The sequence below is a fragment of the Artibeus jamaicensis genome, unplaced genomic scaffold, assembly GCF_021234435.1.
Source record: "Artibeus jamaicensis isolate MK-2021 breed Jamaican fruit bat unplaced genomic scaffold, CSHL_Jam_final scaffold_916, whole genome shotgun sequence".
Taxonomy (NCBI): domain Eukaryota; kingdom Metazoa; phylum Chordata; class Mammalia; order Chiroptera; family Phyllostomidae; genus Artibeus; species Artibeus jamaicensis.
Window position 1 is genome coordinate 4,901,893 of NW_026522059.1, and position 23,594 is coordinate 4,925,486.

Genomic DNA, 23,594 nt, shown 5'->3' on the forward strand with positions numbered 1-23,594 from the left:
GAGGGTCAGGCCGCCTCTCTCTCTTTTTCCGAAAAGGAAACTGGGACTCATGCAAACTGATCAGTAAAATCCTGCAAGGGGGCACCCTTCTCTGACAAGTGCCTGCCAGGCCTCCCCGGGGGGCCTGGGGTGTCCTGGAGTGAGAGTCAGCCAACAGCTGTGGCCCACAGGACAAATGTGGCCTGGACATTTTTTGTCAATAGAGTTCTCGGAGCGCCCAGCCAAGCTCGCCGTTCGGGCCTGCCTGCGGCACCGTGGCACACTGCGGCGGTTGTGACAGAGACCGTGTGCACGCAGGGCCTGAAATATTCACCGTCTGTTCCCGACAGAGATGTGGGCCAGCCCTCGGCCCGGAGCCGAGCAGCCCACCTGTGGCAGCCACTCATGTGTGGCTGTTTCTATTTTGATTCGTGAAAGTGGGATAAAATTAAAAACTGAGTTCTCAGTCGCACTTCCCAGTTTTCAAGTGGGAGTAGCCACAGGTGGCCCGTGGTGACCACGGCAGGGCCAGCGGAGACGCTGGGATGCCTGACTCGGCTTGGGCGTAACGGCCTCCACTGTGGGAGGAGGAGGGTTGCGGGGGGGGGGGGGGTTGCCTACCTCCCTCCCTATAAAAATGCAATTACTTTTAAAATGTCTTTGGGCAGCTGACCTGTGGTCTCTATATCTGAGTCCATGTGGAAACGAAAGCCCTTGGGCCTTGGGATTTCTAGTTTTATGTACAAAAGTGGGTAGATACGAGCTTAAGCCCTGCCTAGTCACAGGCAGCCAGAGGCATATGACTGGGGAGATAAGAAAATGAGCTCCGATAATGTTCTTGGGAGGAGGTGGAATGGGGAACCGAGGCGGTAGAGATGGGCAGGGTTCACTTCCTTTCAAAGAACCCCTGGAACAAAGCCTCGAGGATCCGGCCTTGTCCCCTCTCAGAAGGCCCCACACAGCACAGGCCTCCCCTGGAACACCCCTGCGCCCCCTGTCCCCAGCGGGACAGACACAGAGTGTGTGCTGATGACTGCTGGTTTCTTTCACGCACCAGCTCATACTTCTGAGCTCTTTCTCAGCGCCCAGCTGTGTTCCAGGCCGACAAAGACCCCTGGAGTTCCCACCCTAGCAAGGAGTCAGGGAGGGGAACAGACTGAGGGGAAGCTGAAAAACAGACGTGTATGGGCATCAGGGGCAGGGCCAGGCAGGGGCTGGGGGGACGCGGTTTAGGCGCGGTGGCCCAGGGCATGTTCGTGGAGCCCAGTCACCGTGCTGAGAAGAGAGGACCAGTGAGGGGTGAAGGGGAACAGGGCAGGGAGTGGGGTTTGCCGCGCAAAGGACAGGCAGGGGGGCCAGGCTGGTTTTGTCCCTGTGCCTCCTCTGGGTCTGGGAGAGTCACAGGCACCGACCTTTCCCTTAAAACTCAGGCATTTCCTCCCCCAAATACACACTATCAGCTGACCCAGGAGCAGCCGGGGGGCCCAGGCATTCCGATGAGATAAGAGGACTTCCTGGCACTTTGGAGTGAAAACTGGCCACAGAGAGAGCTGCTGGAATTTCCGCCGCTGAGAGCCTTTGAGAAAGAGCTCCGGTTGCTGGAAGGGGAGAGCCAAATATCAGGAGGGCCGTCAGGGGGAAGAGGGTTAACTCATGCTGCAGGATTTGAAGGGTGAGATCCATGCAGAATGAGTGAAATTCACCCTTCATTTCAGGCTGGCCTGCCTTCCTTCCTCCCCCTCCCACAAACACTCGTAAGTTCCTGACACCAGGCCACGCCCTAGAGATAAAACAGGGTAAGACAAGAGCTATGTCATGTCCTTGAGGTGTTAAAAATTTAATGGCGGACACAGACAAATGAACAAGTCCGTGGTACACACAGAGGCGCTTCTGGGTTTGCTGAGGCCTGCAGCTGATACAATGGGAGTTCTCTTTAAGAAAAATAATTAAATTTACGAATTTAAAGTGAGATACACTAGATAAGTGGGGTGCCACTGAGGAGCCCTGGAGCTGAAGCCTCCGCGCCGTGGGCCTGACCGCCTCCGGGTTTGCGTGCCGTGGGGTGGGTGGGAAGGCCTTCTCTCTCCAGGCACCCGGAGCCCTGGGGGCTGGCGGGCACGAGGGCTTCCTTATTGGACAGGCCTGTGGCAGAAAGCCTGGCATTGGGACTTCTCGTAAGTCCTCAGTGAGGGGATTTACCCTCTGCGCCCTCTGAGCCCTTGTTCTTGGGCTGATGAATTAGGACTAAAGACCTTTTTCTTCTTAGCATTTGTTTGTTTGTTTATTAATTAGCATAGCTCTAATCCAATAGGAGGGGTGGCTGACCTTACATGCCCACTTCTGGGGCTGCTTTGGACAGACATGCTCCTGAATGGCAGGAGGGTAGGTGCCGGTGACGTGCCTGCCAGCACTTGTGAGGGCCGACTCTGCGTCGGACACTGATGGCCCCCAAATGTGGGCAGGTTTAACCCCTGCAGCCCCCCTCGGGGCACACTGTGCTGTCACTCTCCCTGTTTCACTGGTGATGATGGTGCTGAAGCACAGAGTGGTTCAGTAACTTACTGGCAATGCACAGCTAATAATAGTAAGTGGAGAAGCAGAACATGGCGTGTTGTCTGCCTTTTTTTTTTTTTAAATAGCAACATATTGGGAACACCTTGGGTAACCAAGAGTTTTTACCAGCACTTTGAAATGCTTTGGTTATTAGGGGCGAAGGTGGAATCGATGGAAAATAAGACCAAGTGTTAACTGTCCCAGTGTGTCCACAGCACTTGAACTCCCTCTCACCTCTGTGCCCTCTTCCGGAAAGTTACAGGCGCTCGTCGGCGCCTCGTCGGTGCCTGCATCCGTATGTCAGGTTTTCACTGAGTGCTGGTTACATGCCTGATCCCGGGGCGACGGCCGCAAACAGCACGCGGTCCATGACCTGCAGCTTACAGTCTAGCCCCCTCCCTCCGCATCACTCCGACATGCCCTCGGGCAGCCCTGCGTGGTCCCAGCACCCTCAGTCCCTGGCCCTCCCTGTACCTGTGGCTTCATTTGCAAAGCGGACAAGGGGCCCCACAGGCCTTGGGTGCAGGTCTTCGTAGCTGTCAGCAGTAGGCTTTGCAGGTGCACCTGCGTCATTGCCACCTTCTGCAAGGGTCCGGCACCTGAAGGCTCAGCCCTCTGGGATGCCCTGGCACCCATCCCTGCTTTACAGCTTGGCTGTGGGGGAAGAAGCCAGGGCCCCGGATTCTTCAGAACAGGCTCCCAGGTGGCTCTCTGCTTGCTTGTGGTGTGTCCTTCACCCCATTGGTACAGTGGGGCCTGTCCCACCTGCCAGGGGAGATGGACCCACAGCTGTAGGGGGTTCGAGAGGATGGGCCCTGGCGTAACCAGGCCGGCACGCACCCCCAGCTGCCTCTCTCCAGCTCTCGGGGCCGAGGCAGGTGGTTCCCCATCTATAAGAAAGGAGACAGTCCTCGTGGCCACCTGCGGAGCTCATCCGGATTGAATGACACAACTACTCAAAGATTGGGGCACTGTGCCAGGTTCCCAGTGAATCCTGACGAAATCGAAGGCGTGGCACCAGGAGTGTCATTTGTGGCCGAGCTGTTCTATGGTGGGACATGGGCGGGACATGGGCAAGGACAGCAGCAGGGCCCCCCCTCCCCCCGCTGCCGCTAGGTCAGCGAGCAGGTCTGCCTGCAGCAGAGACATTGATTCCACGAAGGATGGACACTCCGGGCACCGGCAGTGGCTGGGCCAAGGGGCCTTGACGGGACCAGTGTCACAGATACGGGGCGCCCCAGGTGCTTCTAGAAGCCAAACCCGCAGATTGAGTCAGCCTCAAAACACTAATTTTTGCTCACACCTGGCTGATAAACATGTGGGCTTTTACCAATAACCTTTGTTGCGTAGGGACCCCACTTCTCCCCCCACCTCTATTTGTGACTTGCCCAGTTGCGTCTGTCCACCTCCCAGGGTCATGTCACTCATGGCTCTGGGACAAAGTCCAAATTCCACAGCCAGACGGGCAAGGCTCACCGTGACCAGGGCCTCCCTGCCACTCTCCCGGCCCCAGCCCGCCTTCTGCAAATCCCCAGGGCCCTTCTTCGAGTAAAGTTAAGGGCACGGGCTCTGAAGACAGTCGATCTGAGTTCAAGTCACGCTCTGTGCCGTCCCGGACAAGCCGCTTCAGCCCTCTTCCCCTGCCAGGCGGACACAAGAGATGGCAATGCGCCAACCGCAGGGGCTGTTGTGAGGGTTCAGTCCGTTCCTAGACGTAGAGATGCTTAGTCCCCGATGGCTAGTGCTGCCGGGCCCTGCGCTGGGCCGGGACCCTGAGTGACCCCACAGACGTTCTGCGGCCAGAGTCGGTGCTGTGCCTGGTCCGGCCCCTGTGGCTCTTAGTATGATCGTAAGCTGAACCTCAGAAATAACCATCAGGGACTTTTTGGAAGAAAAGGCCCCCTGAGATTTATTACCCAAGTGAGGTCACAAATAGAGAGAGAGAGGGAAAGTGGTGTCCCTACGGTTTCGCTTTTGGTGAAAGTAAAGCAGAAGAGGGGGAAGGAGGGCATGGGAGGGGAGGAGCGGCGTCATTCTCACGGTCACCAAACCGAGGCTTTCTGCAGGGGACGTCCTGGGTGGGTTGGCCCGGCTGCCCGTCCGTCCCCCTGCGTAGCTGTGTTTACTCCAGATGGGAGTCTTTGCAGTGGGCGCCTCGGCAATCAAAAGCCTAACCCAGGCCCTTCCATCATAACCCAAAGAGCTCACTGTCAGGGACTCACGCTGCAGATACACAGACATAGAGGAGCGGCCGTGACTGCGGTGCAGCTCTCTCCCGTGTTCCCCGTGAACACAAACATGCCCTTTCAGTGAAGTCGCACCTCCTCCTTGCCTTCCGGCTTGAACGATCCTTCAGAACTGCACTCGAGGGTCACCTCTCCCGGGAATTCCTTGCCCACATTGCACCCCGCCCTCGGCTGCCTCCCCCACACACCCGGCATGTGTCTTGGCCACACCGCTTGCCCTGGGAGGCCTGAGTGAGGTCTGTGTCCCCTGTCAGACTGGGAGCCCCTTGGTGAACAGGAGCGTGTGATGCATTCTTTTTTTAAAAACTATTTTATTTATTTATTCTCAGAGAGAGGGGAAGGGGAGGAGAAAGAGAGGGAGAGAAACATCAATGTGTGTTTGCCTCTCATGTGTCCTCCACTGGGAACTGGTCTGCAACCTAGGCATGTGCCCTGACTGGGAATCGAACTGAGATCCTTTGCTTCACAGGCCCGCGCTCGGTCCACTGAGCTACATCAGCCAGGGCATGTGATGCATTCGTTCTTCATGGGCTTAGTGAAAACCCACCTGTGCCAGGTGCACCTGTGCACCTCCAGGACCGAGGGCAGGTGTAAGAAGGTGGACACTGTTTGTCTGCTCGTCTGGGCCACACTGAGCCAACCCCGGTGGCTGGGTTGATAAACATGTCGGGCAGCTAGCTGACCACTCTGCCGGGTGGACACGGGCCTGGGCCCCTTGGGGAGCATTTCTCCCTTTTCCAGCCCCCGCAGGCGTCACTCAGGCTTCCATGCTTCCTGTGAGCTGTCTCCAGCTTTTGGGGAACCGAAAATGGGGGGTTTCCCTGTCTGAGCCACCTTGGCATGGCTCACAGCTCAGCCCGGGAGCTGCCGGGGCACCTGCTGTTTATAGGTCTGCATGCCTCAGGCTAAGCTACGTGAGCAGGCCCTGCCGAACAGCCAACTGCCCTTTCTGGTCTGGACCGTGGGGAGGAGGAGGAGGAACACGGGAGAACCAAAGCCATCTTATCGGACGTCCATTTGGCAGACAAGGTCCTGTGTACACTGTCCAGGGGCTGTGCAGGGAGGACGCACGTCACCGTGTTGCTCAATGTTCTGCATACAAACGCTTGCTCACAGGCAGTAAAAATTCTCTCTGGGCTGGGGAATCGGCCCTCAGCAAAAGAGGAAGAGGGCAGGCATTGGGGGCAGGAGGGGTGGATTTGGGGGTCGCTTGTCTCCAGGTGCAGGAAGGGCCTCTAGCAGCCGTGTCTAGGAGGGACCAGAGCTGGAGGCTCCCCTCAAGTCTGTTCCTGTTAGCATTTAGCTAATTGGTCACAACAGAATGAGGAGCAAAGGGAATTCGACATCGAGCTAATAAACTGGGGGGCATAAGCCTGCTTGCCTAGCCAGGGAGCTGTGGCTTCACACCGCCTGCTGGGGACCACAGCATAGCATCGCTTAGCCGGGGGGATGAACACTCAGCCCTTTCCTCCCCGGTACCAGATTGGTGGGGACATGGGAGGAGGGGCTGGACCACGGAGGGCTGTCATTCTAACCAGGGGGTGTGAACCCATCCATAGCCCACGAAAACTGGGAAAGCTGACTGGTCATTTTGAAAAAGCTTCTGGTCTTTTCCCAGCTAATATAATCTGAAGGAAACAAGTGCTCTCGCTCTTCCTTCTCTCTCTCTCTCATCTGCGTCCCCTCTCCATGGCCCTGTGACCCTAGCAGCCACGTGGCCCACAGCTGTGGGGACCCCCCATGCAGGCTCCAGGAGAGAGCCCGAATACCGCAGCTCGGCCGTGGGCTGCAGCGGGAAACACACCTGGCTCGCTGCATGCTGGCCTGGCTGCACTGCACCAGGGAGCCGACGCTCTGGGCAGGGGCCCTGGTGTCGGTCAGGAGCATGGACTTTTTCCACGACAGGGTGGCTGGAGATGGTACATGGGAGAGGCAGGGGGGACCCCCCTTAGTTTCACATCGTCAGCTAAGGTTACCACCTCCCAACCTCCTGTGCGAGTCTCTGGAAATTCTTTTCCTCGTGACACTGTAAGAACTGATTCTCTGGGGGAACATCTACTCCTCTAGCACAAACGAGGACCTTGAGATTCCAGGAGTCCCCCCTCTTCAGGCAGCGGGTGGGGCTGGCCGATTGCCTCGTGGGTCATGCCCCCATTAAACACCTGCGCCCAGAGGAGAGAGCTGTGGAGGCCTGGGGGGCTTGCTACCCTCTGTGCCCCTTCCTGCTTCCCTGGAGCCCCATCAAGGGCCTGGTGCCAACTCCTGACTGCGAACCTCATTTTCTCTTTGTCTGCTGCTGAGGCAACTGCTCTCTTTTAACTCCCCGGACTCAGAACATCTGGCCTCCGGGTGGAAATCAAAGAAGGAGCCCAGGGTGCGGGCGGCAGAGGTGCCGCCACCCCAGGCTGCTCCGGAAGGCAGGCCTGTGCACCGAGAAGAGCCCACCTCACGCTGCGGTGGTGTTTCCTGAAACGCTTTTTGTCAGGAAGCTCTCAGTGGAGCCGCAGGAAGGCTTTGCTTTCCCTTAGCCTATGGAAATACACGTAGGTTCAAAAACAAAAGATTGCAGTTGGCTTGGACTATCTCACCAAGGCACTAGAGGTGTCAGGTGCCTGGAATGCAGGGAACTCTCTCTCGAAAGGGCTGGCTTCTCTGTCACCTGCTTCGTGCGCAGCAGGTCCTCCACTGGACACAGTCGCCTGGAAGACAGAAGGTCCCCATTCACTGCGCCACTTCCCACTTGGCTTATTCATTGATTCGAATGTAGATTGGGGTGCCTCCCAGTGCCAGGCGGGTTCAGAGATCTGGGGAGCTTCCATAACTAACAAAGGGCAGCCCCTTGTGAACCCTACAGTGGTGTTGGGTAGGCTTCTGATAAGCTTCAGAGCTAAAGGGCAGATCCACGGACTTGTGCATAGGAAAGGGAGAAGCGCTGAGAGATGGGGCCGGGGAGGCGGGGCAGGGTTTGTGAGTGCCACGAGGGTGACTGGGGCCAGCCACTCTGAGCAGACAGGTGTGCAGAGGCCTGGAGGACTTGAGGGCATGACCCTCCTGGGTGCCTGTGGGGACAGCCATGGCCAAGCCCTCCCGTGGGAGCAGCAAACCTGGTGGGTCGGAGCAGCAGACCACCCTGCACAGACCACCCTGTTCAGAGGCCCTGCACAGAGAGGGGCTGGCAGGCCGGTGGGTGGGGAGGGCGGGGCCTCTGGCAGGGTCTTCTGGGCACCTGGGAGACACTGTAGCTTCCAGGACCCCTGTGGCTGCCTCCCTGAGTTCTTCCTATTCCTCAGCCTCGCCCCTCAGCGCAAGCACCCTTGCTCCCGTCCCTGGGCCTGGACCTTCTCCTCTGGGAGCCCCTGGTGTCCCCCAGTGACCTCTGGCCTCACATTCCCAACTCCAGGGGGAACTTAGCTCACCTGCCAGGCTGAGACCTGTCTGGGTCTCCCATTCCCCCCGTCTGTCCAGTGGTGCCTCTGGCTGGTTCTGAGCCTGCGGCCTCCCCTTTGCAGGACACCATGCGGGCTCTTCTGCAGGACACTTTTTGTCCTGTCTCCTTGGGGACTGACCTTTCTCCTGCATCGGACCGCTCTGTGCTGGCTGCCCCTCCCTAGCATTCAGCACATCGCCTGGCATTCACCTGCCAGATTCCCGAGGTACATGCTAAATCCCACAGGGCAAGGGCAAGGGCAAGGGCAAGGGCAAGGGCAAGGGCAAGGGCAAGGGCAGGGTCCCCTGGGCCACGGCAGCCGGGATCCCACATGTGTTACTTTCTCCACCGCAGCCATGGTGCCCTGGCTGCTGGGTCGGGTCAGGGCGAGGAGCCCCGCCCCCATGAAGTTTGCCCCAGAAGCCTTTGCTGCCTGGACTGCGCAGCGCCCCCTCGAAGCTTCGTGGCACGCACACGTGCCCTCTACCTGCCCTGTGCCACCCGCACAGAACTTGCAGGGGCCATGTGTCTGTGCATAGGCTGTCCCTAGGTCAACAGTGCCCTTCCCCTGTTTCTTTATCCAGCAAGTCATCTGCTGGCCCTTACAAACTCAACTCCAGGGCCACCTCCTGGGGAGACTGTCCCTGGGCCCTGTGTCCTTCAGCACTGGCGCCTTTCTCGGTGGCATGTTCCCATCTCACCACAGTGGTCCCAGAAGGTCTGATACACCAGAGGGCTTCATGTGGCCCTGCCCGCAGGGCCCTCGCAGCCTAGAGCAGGGCGGCTGGCTGTTACTGTGAAGGCCACCCTGTCCACTTCCCCAGTCTGTGGGCCAGGTCGTCTCTCTCTGGGGTGACTGCTCAGTCCTGCCGTTGTGCACAAACGCAGCCGCTGGCCATAAATTTCTCAATGAAAGGGTGTGATCACATGGCAATAAAACTCAGTGACTAGCACCGCACCTGACGCCGCCAGGGAGGCCACCAGGACACGGGGTGAATTAGCCTCTGAGCCAGTGATCTGGGCAAGACCCTTCCCTTTCCCTCCAAGCACCCAGTGCTGGGGGCGGGCTGGGTGGGCTCTCTGGGGTCTCTGGGTGGTAAAACCCAGTCTCCTCCTCCAGGCTGTTGTTCCGGGCATTCGGGATGTGCAGCCAACAGTTTGACACCAGTGCCGTTCATGCAACAGACAGGACTCAAAGCTGGAGGGGACCAGGGTGGATCAAGCTCACCCACCCCGCCCCTTCCTCCAGCTGAGGGTGTTGCACAGAGAAGGGCAGTAACTTGCCCAAGATCACGCAGCATTCGGACTAGAGGCAAGATTTGAAGCCAGCTGGTTCTGTTCCTCACCCAGCGCTTCGCCCACAAGCCCACACCCCTCCTTGGGCTTGGAGCCTGCCCAAGGTGACAACATGCGGGGGATTGACCGGGTCCTGCAGTCGGCCAGATCCGTGTGCAAGGGCCAGATCTCAGGTGGGCTTGGGCGAGTCCCACCTCCTGACCCTCTGGTTTCTCCTCTGGCAGCTGGGCTGCAAGGCCTGACTCAACTGAATGGCTTTGCCTGGTTCGTTGTGAGGATTCTGCCCAGTGATGAACCCGTGGGCCCATGCCCGTGGCCGTCTGCAAACTGGCTTCTGGTCCCCGCTTCCTCAGGCACTCCCCCCAACCTACCCCCTGGGCCCCTCCCCACTCTGCTCCAGGAGCCTGAGTGGGCCCCACCCACTCTGTCTGCAGCGAACTCCGTCCAGCCATCCCTCTCGTGAGAGGACACTCTGACCTCATCTTGTGCGGCAGCGGGAGTCCAGGAAGACAGGCCAGGCTGTTTCCACCCCGGGCGCCGGGGCAACTCGCTTTCTTCTTCTTGCCCTGTAATTGCAGGGTTAGCCAGCGGTTTCTCTGCTGCCTGAAAGTCTCAGCACTCTCTCTGTTTCTCTCTGATATGCTATTGTATCTTAGGAGCCCACAGCAATTAGCCCCTGGCCCCTTCGTGGGTGTGTTTTGTATGGAGACAGATGCCTGGATGGAAAGGAAGATATTAGCTGGTTGAAACAAACTGTACAATTAGTCAAACCCTTTAATGAGGCCTCCACTTGGATTTGGTGGCTCTGGGTGGTTGGAGAGCTTTAAGTCTTCATTGGCTCTTTTCATCTTCCTGCCCCTTGATCTAGAACCATCTGCAGGAGCCCAGATCTTGGGTGCTGGCTGGGGAGTGAGCTGTGGAACGAGCTAACAAAGGAGGGGTGCAGGTTATAGTGTCCAGCAGACTCCAGGGCCGGGAGAGTCTTCATGTCTGCAAAGTGGGGCATCGACCGGGTCCTAGGCTCTGGCGTTCGCCGAGATGCAGGCTGCAGGGAGCCCAGGCCGGCCTCCCAACTCGGGTCAGCTGGGGTCGGTGGCTCAGCCACTGCCAGGCTGGGCGGCTTTGGACGAGCTGACCTCTCTGTGTTTCAGATTTCCATCTGTCAAATTGGGAAGATACTGACTCACTCAGTCCTCATTACACAGACATATTCTGAGTGCTCATGACCTCCTCCTGCCTGGGGAGAAGGCCGACCCTGTGGCAGGCCTGTGAGGAGGTCCTGGGAGTCGGTGAGAGGTGGCCCAGGCCAGGGCAGGTGGCCGGCCACGCTGATCTCCACCCGCGACAGGGCTCTTCCGATGCTTTACATCAACTTCTGACCGATGCTTCACATCAACCTCAAGTGCCCCTTTGAGGGCGGTGCTGGTTTTAGCACCGCTGTCCCGTCCCTGTCCCCATCCTCACTTTACAGAGGAGGGGGAAGGGCACAGAGAGGTTAAGAGACTTGCCCAGGGGCGCCCAGCAAAGATTAGGCAGAGCTGGATTCAGACTTGGGCAGCTTGGCTTTGAGTCCCCATCCTTAACCACTGGGCTTACTGTCTGTCATTGGCAGGAGCAGCGGCGTCTGTGTGGTTGTTCCCATGTGACCACAGGCTGTGACAGAGGCGTGCACCGGGGCGGGGCTGCATCTGCCTGTTTTTCTCAGAGGACACCAAATAGACCTCACAGTCTGGGCTCTGTGGGGTGGGGAGGACCCAGCCGCCCTGCACCAGGAAGCGCAGAGCCCCACCCTCCCCCAGGAGGCCTCTCGGCCTCCCTCCAGCTTGGTCCGTCCCCCACCCTCCCCGTACCCGGGAGGCCCCTGCTGCTTTCTGGGGCCCCTGAAGCAGGCGGGGAGCAGGGAGCCAGGTGGGGGCAGGGCACAGACCCATCTGTTTGGAATTAGACCTGACCGAGCACTGCTGGCCAGAAAGCAGCTCCGTTAAGCCAGAAAGCAGAGTTTGGAAACACGCCACCAAACGTCTACGCGCAGTCAACTGTCCTCTCGAGATTCCATCTGGTCTCTTCCCTCCGACTCTCCTCCCAGCACCTTCTCCATGCTGCCAGGCTGGGGACAGACACAAGGAGACCCTGTCCTTGCCCTGTGAGGATGGGAGGAGGGAGACAGTGCCTTGGGGTCACATCAGGAGGACAGAGGGGACCACCACCAACAGTAACCATATTTGTTAGGTGCCAGAGCTCCCTGTGTTCCCCCTCAGGTCAGTGTTAGGTTTGTGTCCAGTTTCCTGATGAAACCTGGGCTGCTGGGGTTAACTGCCAAGACCCCACAGTCACCGAGTGCCCCTGCTGGGATTTGAACCCAGGCTCCCTGCATGCCGGCGCTGGGCTCCTTGCCCAGCTGTGGTTGGGGTGAACTCCTCCCGGGTGGGGGGTGGTGCAGATGAGAAGGCCCGAGTCCCATTTCCTGCCCTGACCCTCACACGAGTTGGTTAACCTCTCTCAGCTGTGACATACAATGCATATGACACTGGCCTGTCCCCGCAGGGACAGTGCAAGGAGCTCCAGCCACGACACACCGGTGACAGTGCTTTGGAAGTCAAGCAAGGGCCTAGCTGGGCTCCTGGCCGAGAGCACCATTGCCCTGTCGGCTTTTCAGCTGGGGGGCCAGAGAGGGAAACGCAAGGCTGGGTGGGGCCCCAGGGAGCCCCTGCATCTGGGGACTGTGTTCTTAAGCCCTTGTCCCTGGGAAGCCGTTTTTCTGTTTTGAAGTTTTTAAAACTCGCTGGGTCTGCATCCTCACGCATCCTCCTCCTTGGCTCCCTCGCTGGCGTCCCGGGTTGCTTCCCACTGCTCCTTCTCTGCCCCGGGCCGAAGCCTCTGGAACTGGAAGCCCAAGTCCCGAGAGGCTGTCTTATTAAACAGCCCTTGGGAGAAGGCCAGACCAGGTTTTGGAGACGCCGCCATTTTCTCTTTTTTTTTTAATTTTTTTTGAGTGGTAGTTTTATTTTCTTATCAGAAAAGTAGCCATGACCACTGAAAAGAAACATGTGAAGAGCCAGGGTGGGGTGGGGGCTTGGGGGGTGGGAGGGTGGAGTCCCACATAAACATCCCTCCCAGGAAGTACTTATCTTAGTGTTTTAGGGTATTTCCTGCCTCTGTGCTTCAGTTCCTATTTTGCTAGAACTGTGCTTCTGATGTGGCATTATCGCCCTTGTTTTGTCCGATTCAGCAGAACAGCAGGCGTCTTCCTGTGTTGTTCTTCACGGGCGTTACTAACTACGCAGACTTTTCTGACACATAACTGGTATTTGAACGCACGACAATGCGTTTAATGATGTTCTTACGGTGGGGCGGGCGGGAGCCCTCTGGCGTTTTGCTATAAACCATGATAAACCTCCTTGGACGGCTCACTGTCTGCGTGTCTGTGTGCTGAGCCGCTCTGGGAGGGAGTCCTGGAAGGGGGGCGATAGGGTGAGGCAGAGCCCTTCTGGGGCCTTTGGGTGCAGGACTGGCCTTTTGTGATAGCTCGGGAGGGGTGGCGGGCCGGGGGGTGGGGCGGGCCTGGCCGGAACAGAGCCTCCTTTACAACAGGCTCCTGTTTCTGCCCAAAGGGGATCCGACTCAGAAGAAGGGGACCAGGTGGCTAAGACTCAACATCTTTTCTTTTTCTTAAACATTTGTATTGAATTTATTGGGGTGACATTGGGGAAAACAATTACACAGCTTTCATGTGTCCCTTGCTTTAAACACATCATCTGTATATCACGTAGTGCGTTCATCACCCCACGTCAAGCCTCCCCCGTCACCGTTTAATCCCCCTTTGCTGCCTGTCCCTCTGGTAATCATCACACTTTGTGTCTTTGAGGTGTTTTATTTGGTTTTGGTTTTTGCTTAATCCTTTCCCTTTTTCACCCAGCCCCACAGTCCCCCTCTCCTCTGACAGCTGTCAGTCTGTCCTCAGTGTCTAGGAGTCTGTTTGTCTTTTGTTCTCAACATCTTTTCTTGGTGCCTTTGAAGGAGCTGGAAGAGTCCCAACGATCTAGCGGGGGGCTCACTCGAAGCCGGCCCGGCTAGTGGGGCAGGCAGGACGGACGTGACCAGGTGCGGGGGCGTCGAGATGCTGGCCCGGGCGGCCGCCTCTGGCGGTTCCTCGTGCAGAAGGCACGGCCACGTGCTGCCTTCTTCCACTGTCCCTGCGCTTTGTCTGTGGACGTCCCGCCTGTTGTGCGTGAACTTCTGCGTTCGTCCTCTGGGCAGCCTGGGGGTTAAGCCGCCTTCCCCACTTCGCTCCCAGCTGTAGCCCTGTCGCCTGGGCAGGACCCTGCCCATAGTGGGTGTCCACCAAATACACGCTGAGCGAGTGACTGGAGAGTGGGCGGCACGTAAAGACCCACTCAGAGGTCCCAAGGTGTGACTGTTAGACATTCCAGCACCGGACCACACTGACTGGCTCGGTTCTTGGTGTGTGCCTGGCATGTAATCCCGGCCACCTCCCAGGCTACCCTATGGACAGGGGGCTGTCCTCAGGCCCCACATGTTTCCTGACCCCCACCACCTGTCACTGTAACAGGAATGTTTCCGCATGTGTTGTTTAAAAAGCTCTCTGTGAGCCAGAATATTTCTATCTTTAACATATACGAGAGCATCCTGGAGTGTGTCGGACACTCTCCTGGGCCCTTTGGAGGGCTGCAGTGATCGCCTGAGAGAGGAATTGCTGGGGCATTGTTACGGGCGTCTATTCATGATGCAGTTTTTCCGGTAAGTCAGCCGGGCAACTGCTCGGTGAACTGCCCGCTGAGCAGCCCGGCACCAAGGAAGAGACCAGTGTCACACACAGTAACTGTGCTGTGTACTCAGCTTTCGTTGAACACAAGTTCACTCAGAGGAGACCATCGACACACATTAGTACCCTACTCACACTCTGACAGTCTTGGATGAATATAGCATACGCACACAGCAATCAATGGCGGGTATCGAACCCGAGTCCCAGAGTCTCTGTGGGTCTGGAAGACAGCGAGGTGAGCAAGGGAGCCATCAGTATCTTGCAAGGAAGGATCTCCGAAGCCAGGTGGGCAGCAGGGTGGGCGAAGTCCTCAGTCCAGCAGGGCAGAGCCTCCGGCAGCCGGTGCCAAGGGAGACCAGCGTGGCGTGGAGCAGCACTCTGGGGTGTGGGGCTCAGCTGTCTCAGCCGTGGTCTGGAGCTGCCTCAGTTAAACCCGTGAGAGTGCTGCACTCCACCCTTCTGGGTCTCTTGATACCCTTCTGGCCCTCTTCTGGGCCAGTGTCGTGGCCCCCTGATGCCAGGTGGGGAATCTCCCCTGGAGCCTATCTGTGGTGGTCCCGCTCTGCAGGCCTGGCTGTTCTGATCACATGTGCAGGTATCACAGGCATGTCTCCTTGCCAGAGGTGTCTGCTCTGACCTAGGTAGTTTCCCTCTTGAGCCAAAGTGTCATGGCTGCTTGGCAGCCATCTTAGTTGACATGAGTGATTCCACTTTTTTTTATACGCGTTATGTTAGCTGTCTTGACTGGACCAGTGCCATTTTATTGGTCCTGCCCTCTACAGGCATGGAGTGTGCCTCTGTGCGACTCGTCCCAATCCTGCCAGGTGGTTCCCAAGAGCCACTGACTAGTCCCCTGTCCTGTTAACAGGGCGTGAGCTTCCGCGTCTGTGGAGACACCCGGCCTGGCACCCCCGGGCCTGTGCGTTTCTGCCAGGCTGGTGGGTGTCAAGCGATGTCTCGTCCTGTTTCTGTTTGCATTTCCCCAATGGCCGATAATGCCCCAGTCTTCTGTGTCCCCCTCGGTCGGGCCCCGCCTCCGCCTCCCGGTTCACTCTCTTTTGCTTGCCCTTCTCTGCTCCCCTGGCCGCCCATCTAGAACAGCAGGCCAAGGTCGCAATTGCTGTGAAATCTCATCTCGCTGGGATCCAGCCTGCTCCAGTACCTGTAGGCAGAGCCACTTCTACTGGGGGCCATCACCCCTCTGGGCCTCAGAGTCTCACCTGCCAATCAGGGAGGGAACTTGAGAATTAGGTGAGGTCATTTATGCAGTGTTGGTACTTCGTAAGGCTGAGCAGTGGTGGCCGTCGGGAGTTAGGGCCCTTGCAGTCCTGCCTGGTCATTGTCTGTCTGCTTGCCTGGCCGGCCTCCACAGTGTGGGAGGACCCCAGGGTGGGGCTGCCTGCCGCACTTCCTTCTATTTTCAGCTCCCGGCAGTGCTGGGCAAACAGACCTTGAACGCACCGTGTTAGCCTCGCCGGAGGAGAGTTAAGTGTCAAATGATGGGTTGGCCTAGATGCCTTCCAACCCTGAAATTCTATGATCAGGAAATTACCCAGGAAAAAGTTCCCCTTGCTGGGTCCTTTCTAAGGTTTCTCAGTGGGACTTGATTACACACTGCAGGTAATTATAGAAGGCTTCGGTGGCCAAGAGCGCTGCATGGCCTGATGGCTGCTGGGTGCATTTTGGGGGCTATCATCTTTCCACTGTCCGGGCGGTCGGAGCCCTGGTGGAGGCAGGGCCTCTCCCTTCAGCTGGGCAGTGGGAAGCAGCTCCAGGGGACCCAGCCTCAAGCTGGTGGCCCTTTACTATCTATCCTGGGGGGTGGCAGGCCAGCATCAAATGGCATGTGAGTAACATCTGGCGAGTCATGGGGAACAGGAGCAGAGAAGATCTTTAGAACTTTCAATCCAGGAGTCACAGTTTTCTATGCCCGCAGGGGCTGCATGAGGAATATCAATGGATAAAGAGGTCTGGGTAAGGCGATAGAGAATAGTGGGGCCTGTGGCAAACTGGAAATCTCACTAGGTTCTGACAAGAGGAGATGACTGCTGCTAAGTCCCCGGAGAATGTGAGCCTAAGGTCCCTGGACCATTTCTTCCTTTATGAAGGGAAGCTAGAGTCCAGATTTTCAGTGAAGTTTTCTGATATTTAAAAGTTATAGCTGATTTAAAGTTTTGTCAATTGCAGTACGCCAGAGACAAAACATCCCATGAGGCAATAGTTTCCTGAGACAACAGTGTCCATATCCTCCAATCTAGTGCAACATTGGACAGACTGGGAAAACTGAGGCTCAGGATTTGAGGACTTGCCAAAAATTGCCAGAGATGTAGTGACCCCAGGGGATGTGAAGCATGGTCCTTTGTGGCTTAGTCTGGGCATATTGCCCACCGCCCTGAAGGGCTCCTCACCACCACCTTTTCCCAAGGAAGAACTGAAGCCCGGAGGAGGAAAGAGGCTTGCTCAGAGTCACACGGCTTGTAATGGCCAAGTCCAGTCAGGCTGCAGCTTCTGGGCCCTCCACTGTGGGGCGCTCCAGCCACTGTGCTGCCAGAAAGGACCCTGGAATGGCTCCACCGAGAGCCTGACTGGGAGCTTGGCGCGGCCGCATTCTGACTCACTGCCCATCTGCAGAAAACGGCTCGCATACCCGTGGGCAGGAAGCGCCGGCTGCCCAGGGAGATTCCTCCGTGTGTTTGCTGAGCTAAGACTTTCAGCCCCGAAGGTTGCTTGGCAACCTGGATTTAGGTGCTGACCCTGCCTTCTGCCTGCGGTGTAACTTGGACAAGTGACTTCCCCTCTCTGGGCTCACCTGCACAGGGGCCGGCCCTAAGGGCATCTAATACAAGGTTGTTTGGAGAATCAACTGGCTCAATCCCCATGCAGCGTTTGAAACAGGGCCTCCATAAGTACTTCATAAATGTTAGCTTTTGTTTGTAACGGCCAGGCACGTAGTAGGTGTTCAGCGAGGACAGTCACCCTTCTGCGTGAGTCATACTTTGCTACTTTCACAAGGACCACACACTACATGCATGTCTGCCTCCCCATGCACCTGTAAGGAGAGCCCCAAACCCAGAGAACCTCTCGTTTTTGCCCCGAGTCAAATGCTGAGAATTTTCCAAATGTTGAGCTTGTAAAACCCCCGAGATGAATGTTACTGCCAAAATGTGCGGGTATATCAAAGGGACTGAATCCCGATGCTGGATGATGATGCCGGAGCTTTAAAGTTTTCCTTTCTTCGCCCTCGATCTGCTGTGGCCACAGCCTCTTCTGCTCATCACTTTGAAAAAGGTCGCCGGTTATTCGCATGAATCCCACAGTGTGAGAACTTGGGAAGAAAGAACCAGAGAGTGGTTGTTACGTCCACTCACCTGTCGTTATGTCCGGCAGGTGCTCCCCACGCCTCCTGCAGCCTGCGTGCCATTCCATGTGTGATAACAACGGGGGCCCGTGGGGTCTTCACTGGCTCACGCCTGATAGGGGAGCCTTCACGTGGGAGTGCAGAGAAACACACTGGGAAGTGGGCTGGTGTTCAGGCCACTGATTGGCTTAATCTCTGACACTGCAATAGCCAATGGGAAAGGGGGTCTGGGCCTGGGAGCTCCAGTGGGCACAGTCATGATGCAGGTTCCCAAGGGACAGACCTAGAGGAAGTAACTAGAAAGGGACATCGTGAGGGGTCTGTCACCCTTGCTAATTTGCTGGGTGACAAGCCACTGTCCTCCTGGGGTGACATGATGAGGCCCCGCTTTCCTCTCTGACCTCATCCGGTAAAAGTGTCCTGTTGGCTCAGCAGGCTCCCCCCACATGGGCCTTCAGGCTGAGTCCGAGCTCGGGGCTGCCTGGCCATGTGACACTGACTCGCCCCTCTGCCTGAACTTGGTCCCTCAGCCCTGGCTGGGCATGGCCGTCACTCGGACGCTCCCTCGTGCTGTCTTCGCTGTCACCCCCTGTCCTGCAGGTTGTTTACTGCTCTGTGTGATGTGGTCACGGTGTGCCACCAGCATCCCTATCAGGGCCTGGCACGTTCTGGGCCCCAGCGAGCCTTTGTGAGATGACCAATGGTTGTTCTTCTGGTTGTTCATTCTAAAGCCGAGAGCCTGGGCCAGGCGGTTGAGGAGCCTCTCTGCTCTCGAGAAGAGCCTCGGCTCCGGCTGGCCTCCCACAGGGCTCTCCGTTCCTCCCAGCAGAGCCGGAGGCTGGGATCCGGGGGTGTGGAGCTCCGGGGAGACTCTCAGAGGAAGGGACTGGGGAGGGCAGGGGCGGGGCAGGCGTGGAGCAAGGACGTGCCCCCAGCCGGACCACGGGATCCCTGGAACATCTGCCACAAGGCTGGTTCCACATTGAGGGAAAGGGTCCTTCCTGCAGCCCCAGGTCTCTCAGTCACTGTCTGGGGGCCGCCCAGGGTGGGGGCATGGTTGCAGGAGGGGAGCACCTCCCAGGCAAGGTATCTCCTGTGTGGTGGGGGGGCAACCCTGGCAGCAAGGGGCAGCTAGGAGCTGCTAGCAGCAAACAGCCAGAGCAGCTGAGGATTGGTGTCCTAGCCCAGAAAAGGCCATCCCACAGCGTCCCCTCCACAGGGACTGGCACCTTCCAGGTAGCCTGACCTCACTATGCCCCCCTCCCCCCACCTGGCTGAGGACAAGAACACCTGAACCCTGCCTTTGCAGGTGAGGTGACTCCCGGGGTAACCTGCCACCTAAGGCACGCCCAGCACCTCTTGGTTACCAAGCCCTGCCCCTCCGTGCTGCAGCGGGTGAGTCACTGAGGGATGCTTAGCCGTGAGTGACAGGCTGGCCGTCCCCTAGCCACTGTGTACACGGCCCCGAGGCTCACCTGCTGGATGTGTGCTGGATGTTGGTGGCGGAAGAAAGCAAATGGCACAAGCTGCTTGTTGGGGAAAAGGCTTTACTTTTAACTAAATCGTATTATGATTTTTAAAACTCTCCTGACATGTCATTTCTGAGAGAGAGTCAGAGGCAGGGCGGGCTTGGTCCTGGACACTGGCTCCCTCCGGCTGCCCGGACGGGCCCTGTGTAATATTAGCGTCCTCGGGCCTCGGGTCATCATCCATTATTGACGCGCAGAGGGCAGTGTGCGCGGGTGAGCGGGAGGGGGAAGCCCAGGTGTCTGGAGCATTTAGAAAGTTCTCTTCAGCCCCACCCCCGGGGGGAAGGCATTTTGCACACCTCCCAGGTAGAGAGACTGAGACAGTGAGTGGCCGAAGCTGCTGTGCGCCACAGGGTACCGTGAATACCAAGGGTATTATTAGCTTCCGCCATTGTTGTTTACGGTGGGCCCCCTCTCAGCATTCAAGAAAAAAGCTAAACCAGGGACATCACCTCCCTAATTCCCAGCTGCTGCTTCCTGCCAATTAGAATATTCCAGAGTCAGACCCAGCCCCCCACCCCCTGTGGTTCTGGACTTGCCACCAGCCCCCTGTGGAGGCCTCTGTCAGGGCTGCAGAAGGCCTTTGACGGGCAGGCTTCCAGTTGCCCCCTGGCGCTCACCACCCCTGGGACCTGGCCAGGCTCCCGATCATCTGAACCTCGGTTTCTTCCTCCGCCCCACAGGAAGCCAGAGCAACCTGGGGGCCTACCATGAGGTTTAACGGCTTAACCCGGTGCAGGAAAGATCTCAGAATTAGAGTGCACTGTTCTGACCTCTGATCTTTTGTCTCCAGCAGGAAGTGGTCAGAGAGGTCACGCAGGGCAGGGCTTTCCTGAACAGTTGGCAGCTCAGAGCCTGACGTTCAGGTCTCCTAAGTCATACCCAGCGCCCTGCAGGGGCCGCTGTTCTCTCCTCACCCAGGGGCTCACGGCTGTCACTCCACACGAGCCCTTAATATTTGCTCTGTGTGCCGGAGCTGAGCACACTGCAGGCGCGCCGTGGTTAGACCTTCACGCCCTCTCCCTGCGGTAAGAACGAGCATCCCCCCCGCCCTGTTTTTCAGATGAAGAAACGGAGGCTCAGAGAGGTTAAGGCACACCCCAGGTCACACAGCGGGTGAGTGGCAGAGCTGGGATTCGAATCGAGTTCTCTTTGGCTCCGGAACCAGCGCTCTTAACTGCCTTGCTTTGTCTGCCTTAAACTGTGTTGACAGGATTGTCCCCCTTCCACTCCGATGTGGGGGCCTGTGACTTGGTGACTACTGTGTGTCTCCCTGTGCCTCCGAGGGCACCCAGGTCACGGTGGCAGCCCATACTTGTAGGAGGTTTAGCAGGAAACCCAGTGTAACCCCACGTGGTCGGGCAGTGCTCGGGGCAGGGCGGTTCATCCAATCATTGGCAAATTCTGGTTTACGGAGGGCCCCCCCCGCCCCGTAACGGAGGTTTTACCGTATTCAAACGCATCAAGTCACTGACTCGAGTGCCAACAGGAGAGCTGCGTTCCGCCCCGATTGTACAGAGGACGTACTCTAGGGATGTCTCCACAGGCAGTTCAGAGGATGCGCGACTCTCGGTGATTCGGAAAGTCGGGCCCTTGACTTCGTGGTAGGAATGCGGGCAGGGAAGCGGTGCGGTGGGGTCCAGCGTGCGGCCCCCACCCCTCATTGGTTAGGCGCCCGCCAGGGGCTGACTCCCCCCCCCCTCAGCCTCCCTTCTGCACCCCGCCACGTGCCTCTGACGGTATTTGGGTCCTCCCGCCTCTTGTGTCCCTCCCCCTCTCCTGCCACCAGGGGTGCCCTACTGCTGCTCCCGATCTTCGAAACCCACTCTTCTTTTCGGAAGGTTTCTTAGAAGCTGTTTCTGAGAATGAGCCAGCCCCGCTTCAGTGACATGGCTCCAGATGAGCTGCCCGACTGGGCCCCTGAGGTCTCCAGAGACACCCTGGGGGACCGGGGCAGGAAGAGGGCTCGGCATCCTTCTGGGGCCACCGGCACGGACAGGGGGTGTGGTCTGTTAAGGGCTTTGGTTTTCAGACCAGCTCAGGGGTGGTGAGAAGGCCCCCCAGCCGGGCTTGGGCCCCCAGCCCCGCTGCAGCCGGGAGAGCTCCGTGTCAGCCTCCGCTTTCCACCTCAGTGCAGGTCCAGTTTCAAGGACATTTGAAAACCGCCACCTAACGACAGTGTTGTCGCCCAGAGATCCGGAAAGCAGGTTCCAGGCCTGGCTCTGCCAGCTCGCACCCTGCAGACAGTGCCCGCCCCTTCCCTTCACCGGGCCTCAGGTTGCCTGTTTGCGGCTCCATAGCCCCTGACCAGCTGCGGCAGCAAGGAGCCATCTCTGATGATGTGCATGCAGGTTTTTTTATTAGAGAGAGAGGGAGCGAGAGAAACATCGATTTGTTGTTGCACTGCTCCGTGCATTTGGTTGTTTCTTGTGTGTTCTTGTGTGTGCCCCGACTGGAAATCAAACCCATAACCTTGGCATGTGGGGGCGATGCTCCGACCCACTGAGCTCGCTGGCCAGGGCCTCGTGCAGGTTGTCTAGTTGACAAGGCAGAGCTGTTGAAACAGAGAAGGGGGGGGAGTGTGTGACATTGGACACAAGCACTCCCACCCTCCACGGGTGTCTCGGTCAGGACAAACCCAGAGCCTCCTGCACGCCCGGGTTCAAGGATGAGCCACGGTGGCCGACAGAGGTCACTCCAGCCTTCCAGGAGGCCTCGCCATGGCTGCAGGCTGTCTGGGAGCCAGACCCGTGGGCCCTGCAGTGGGGCTGGGTGCCCCATCAGGTGCTGTGCACCCGACATCCTGCCCAGGCACAGAGGAGCCTGCCACATGGGACTCGCACTTTCCTGCTGCGGTTCAGGGCAGCTGCACAGATGCACAGTGTGGTCTGCAGTATTTCTGGTGTGTTGTTTTTGCAAAGGCCAGAGGAAGTCTGCACGCGGAGCCCCACGCTCCCCGCCCTACAGATGGACAGCTGATCTGCTCAGCGGGGCACAAGCAGAGCTCAGCTGGGAGAGGAAACTTCGGGACACGAGGTCCCAAGGTCAGAGGCGACCTGCACTGAGCTGGACAATGTCCTGGGCGGGGCCGATTTGAGATTGCTGTTGTGACCATCCCAATTTTGCACAAAGGGGACCCTGAGGCCCAGGCACGACCAGGACGCCTCACGTTTGACGACGCACAAACCAGAATGAACCTCTGCTCCCTGGGCTTGGAGCGCTTTTCACTCTGCCCTCGGAGCACAGGTACCAGGTGGGCAAAAGCAGGTTTCCAGTTGTGTGTGGGGAAAATAATGTAATAATAAATAATAATAGTACAAGAATAAACGCTCTTTCGCGTTCTCACAACTGTAAGCCTGCGTTTGCCCGTGCCTGTACTGGCTGAGGGTCTACCAATGTTATCAGCTGGGGGGCGCGGGGGGGCACAGAGAAAGTCCCTGCTTCCTGGTGGGGGAGTAACAAACAAGGAATTCCAGACACAGCAGAGTGTCATTTTGTGCTTAAGGCTGTGAAGGAAAATGCAGCCCGGCAAGGTGATGATGATGATGGTGGTAATGTTTCAGAGTGATCAGGGAAGGCCCCTCGGAGAAGGACATCTGGGCAGACGCAGGAGCGCAGCAGGGAGCAAGCAGCCGTGTGGATTCTAGAGTAAGAACATCCTAGGCGGCAGGATAGCGTGTGCAAAGGCCCCGGGGCAGGGAATATGCTCGTTGTACGGTCACACTCTTTGATTCTGATTCTCTCTGTGTTTGCCTCCCCACTCTCCCACCGACAGCTACTACTCTGTGCTGTCCCCTCCATCTGTCCCCTCTAAGTGTGTGTAAGGGTCTGGTGGGGGCAGCAGTCATGTAGCAAGAGAAATCTAAAAGAATGGGGCAGAAGGGAGGTGCCTCTCCCACAGGAAATGTCCTGTCTCCTTCCTTTGGCCTCTCAGCCCAGTCCACTCGGGTGGCGTTTGAAACGGTCCCTGTGTGTTTTTGGTGGAAGCACGTGTTCGACCCAGGGCTGTGCGTTCAAACACTGTAACCCACTGTTTCAGACCCTTCTTTCCAAATAGTGCAGGGACCTGGACTCCAAAACCATAGAAATAGAGCGAGAAATTGTGTCGGAGCTCACTGCCGACCTTGAGCTGACCTCAGGAGAAGAGGCTGCAGTGAGCAGAGCCCGGGGTGCGGGCAGGGGCAGGGGCAGACCTCAGTCCGACCATGGCCAGGAGCAGGCTGTGGTCCTGGGCAGGCCCGTCCCATCTGGGGGCGGTCAGTTCTGCCCACCATCTGTGCTGGTATGGAGGCCCGTCCGGTCCCCGGGCTGGGCGTGCTGGAAGGGACATGCTCGGAGAGCTAGGGTCTCCAGGTTCTAGTCTTGGTGCCACCGAAGAATCATTTGCCACCTCGGGCAAGTCCCATCTCCTGCCTGAGCCTTG

General features: G+C 57.8%; 1 protein-coding gene across 6 annotated transcripts in view; it reads left to right on the plus strand.

Moving 5' to 3' along the window:
* ST3GAL1 (ST3 beta-galactoside alpha-2,3-sialyltransferase 1) overlaps positions 1-23,594 on the plus strand; it is a 63,190-nt gene that overhangs the window by 16,657 nt on the left and 22,939 nt on the right. The window contains exon 3 of one of the 6 annotated variants that reach the window (XM_053661240.1): positions 20,235-20,287. The exons of 3 other annotated variants lie outside the window; for them this stretch is intronic. The gene's annotated coding sequence lies outside the window, so the exon portion shown is untranslated. Of the gene's footprint in view, positions 1-20,153; positions 20,200-20,234; positions 20,288-20,387; positions 20,776-23,594 lie in introns of those variants that run through there. 2 more of the 6 variants (XM_053661242.1, XM_037166675.2) reach the window with 2 other exon arrangements.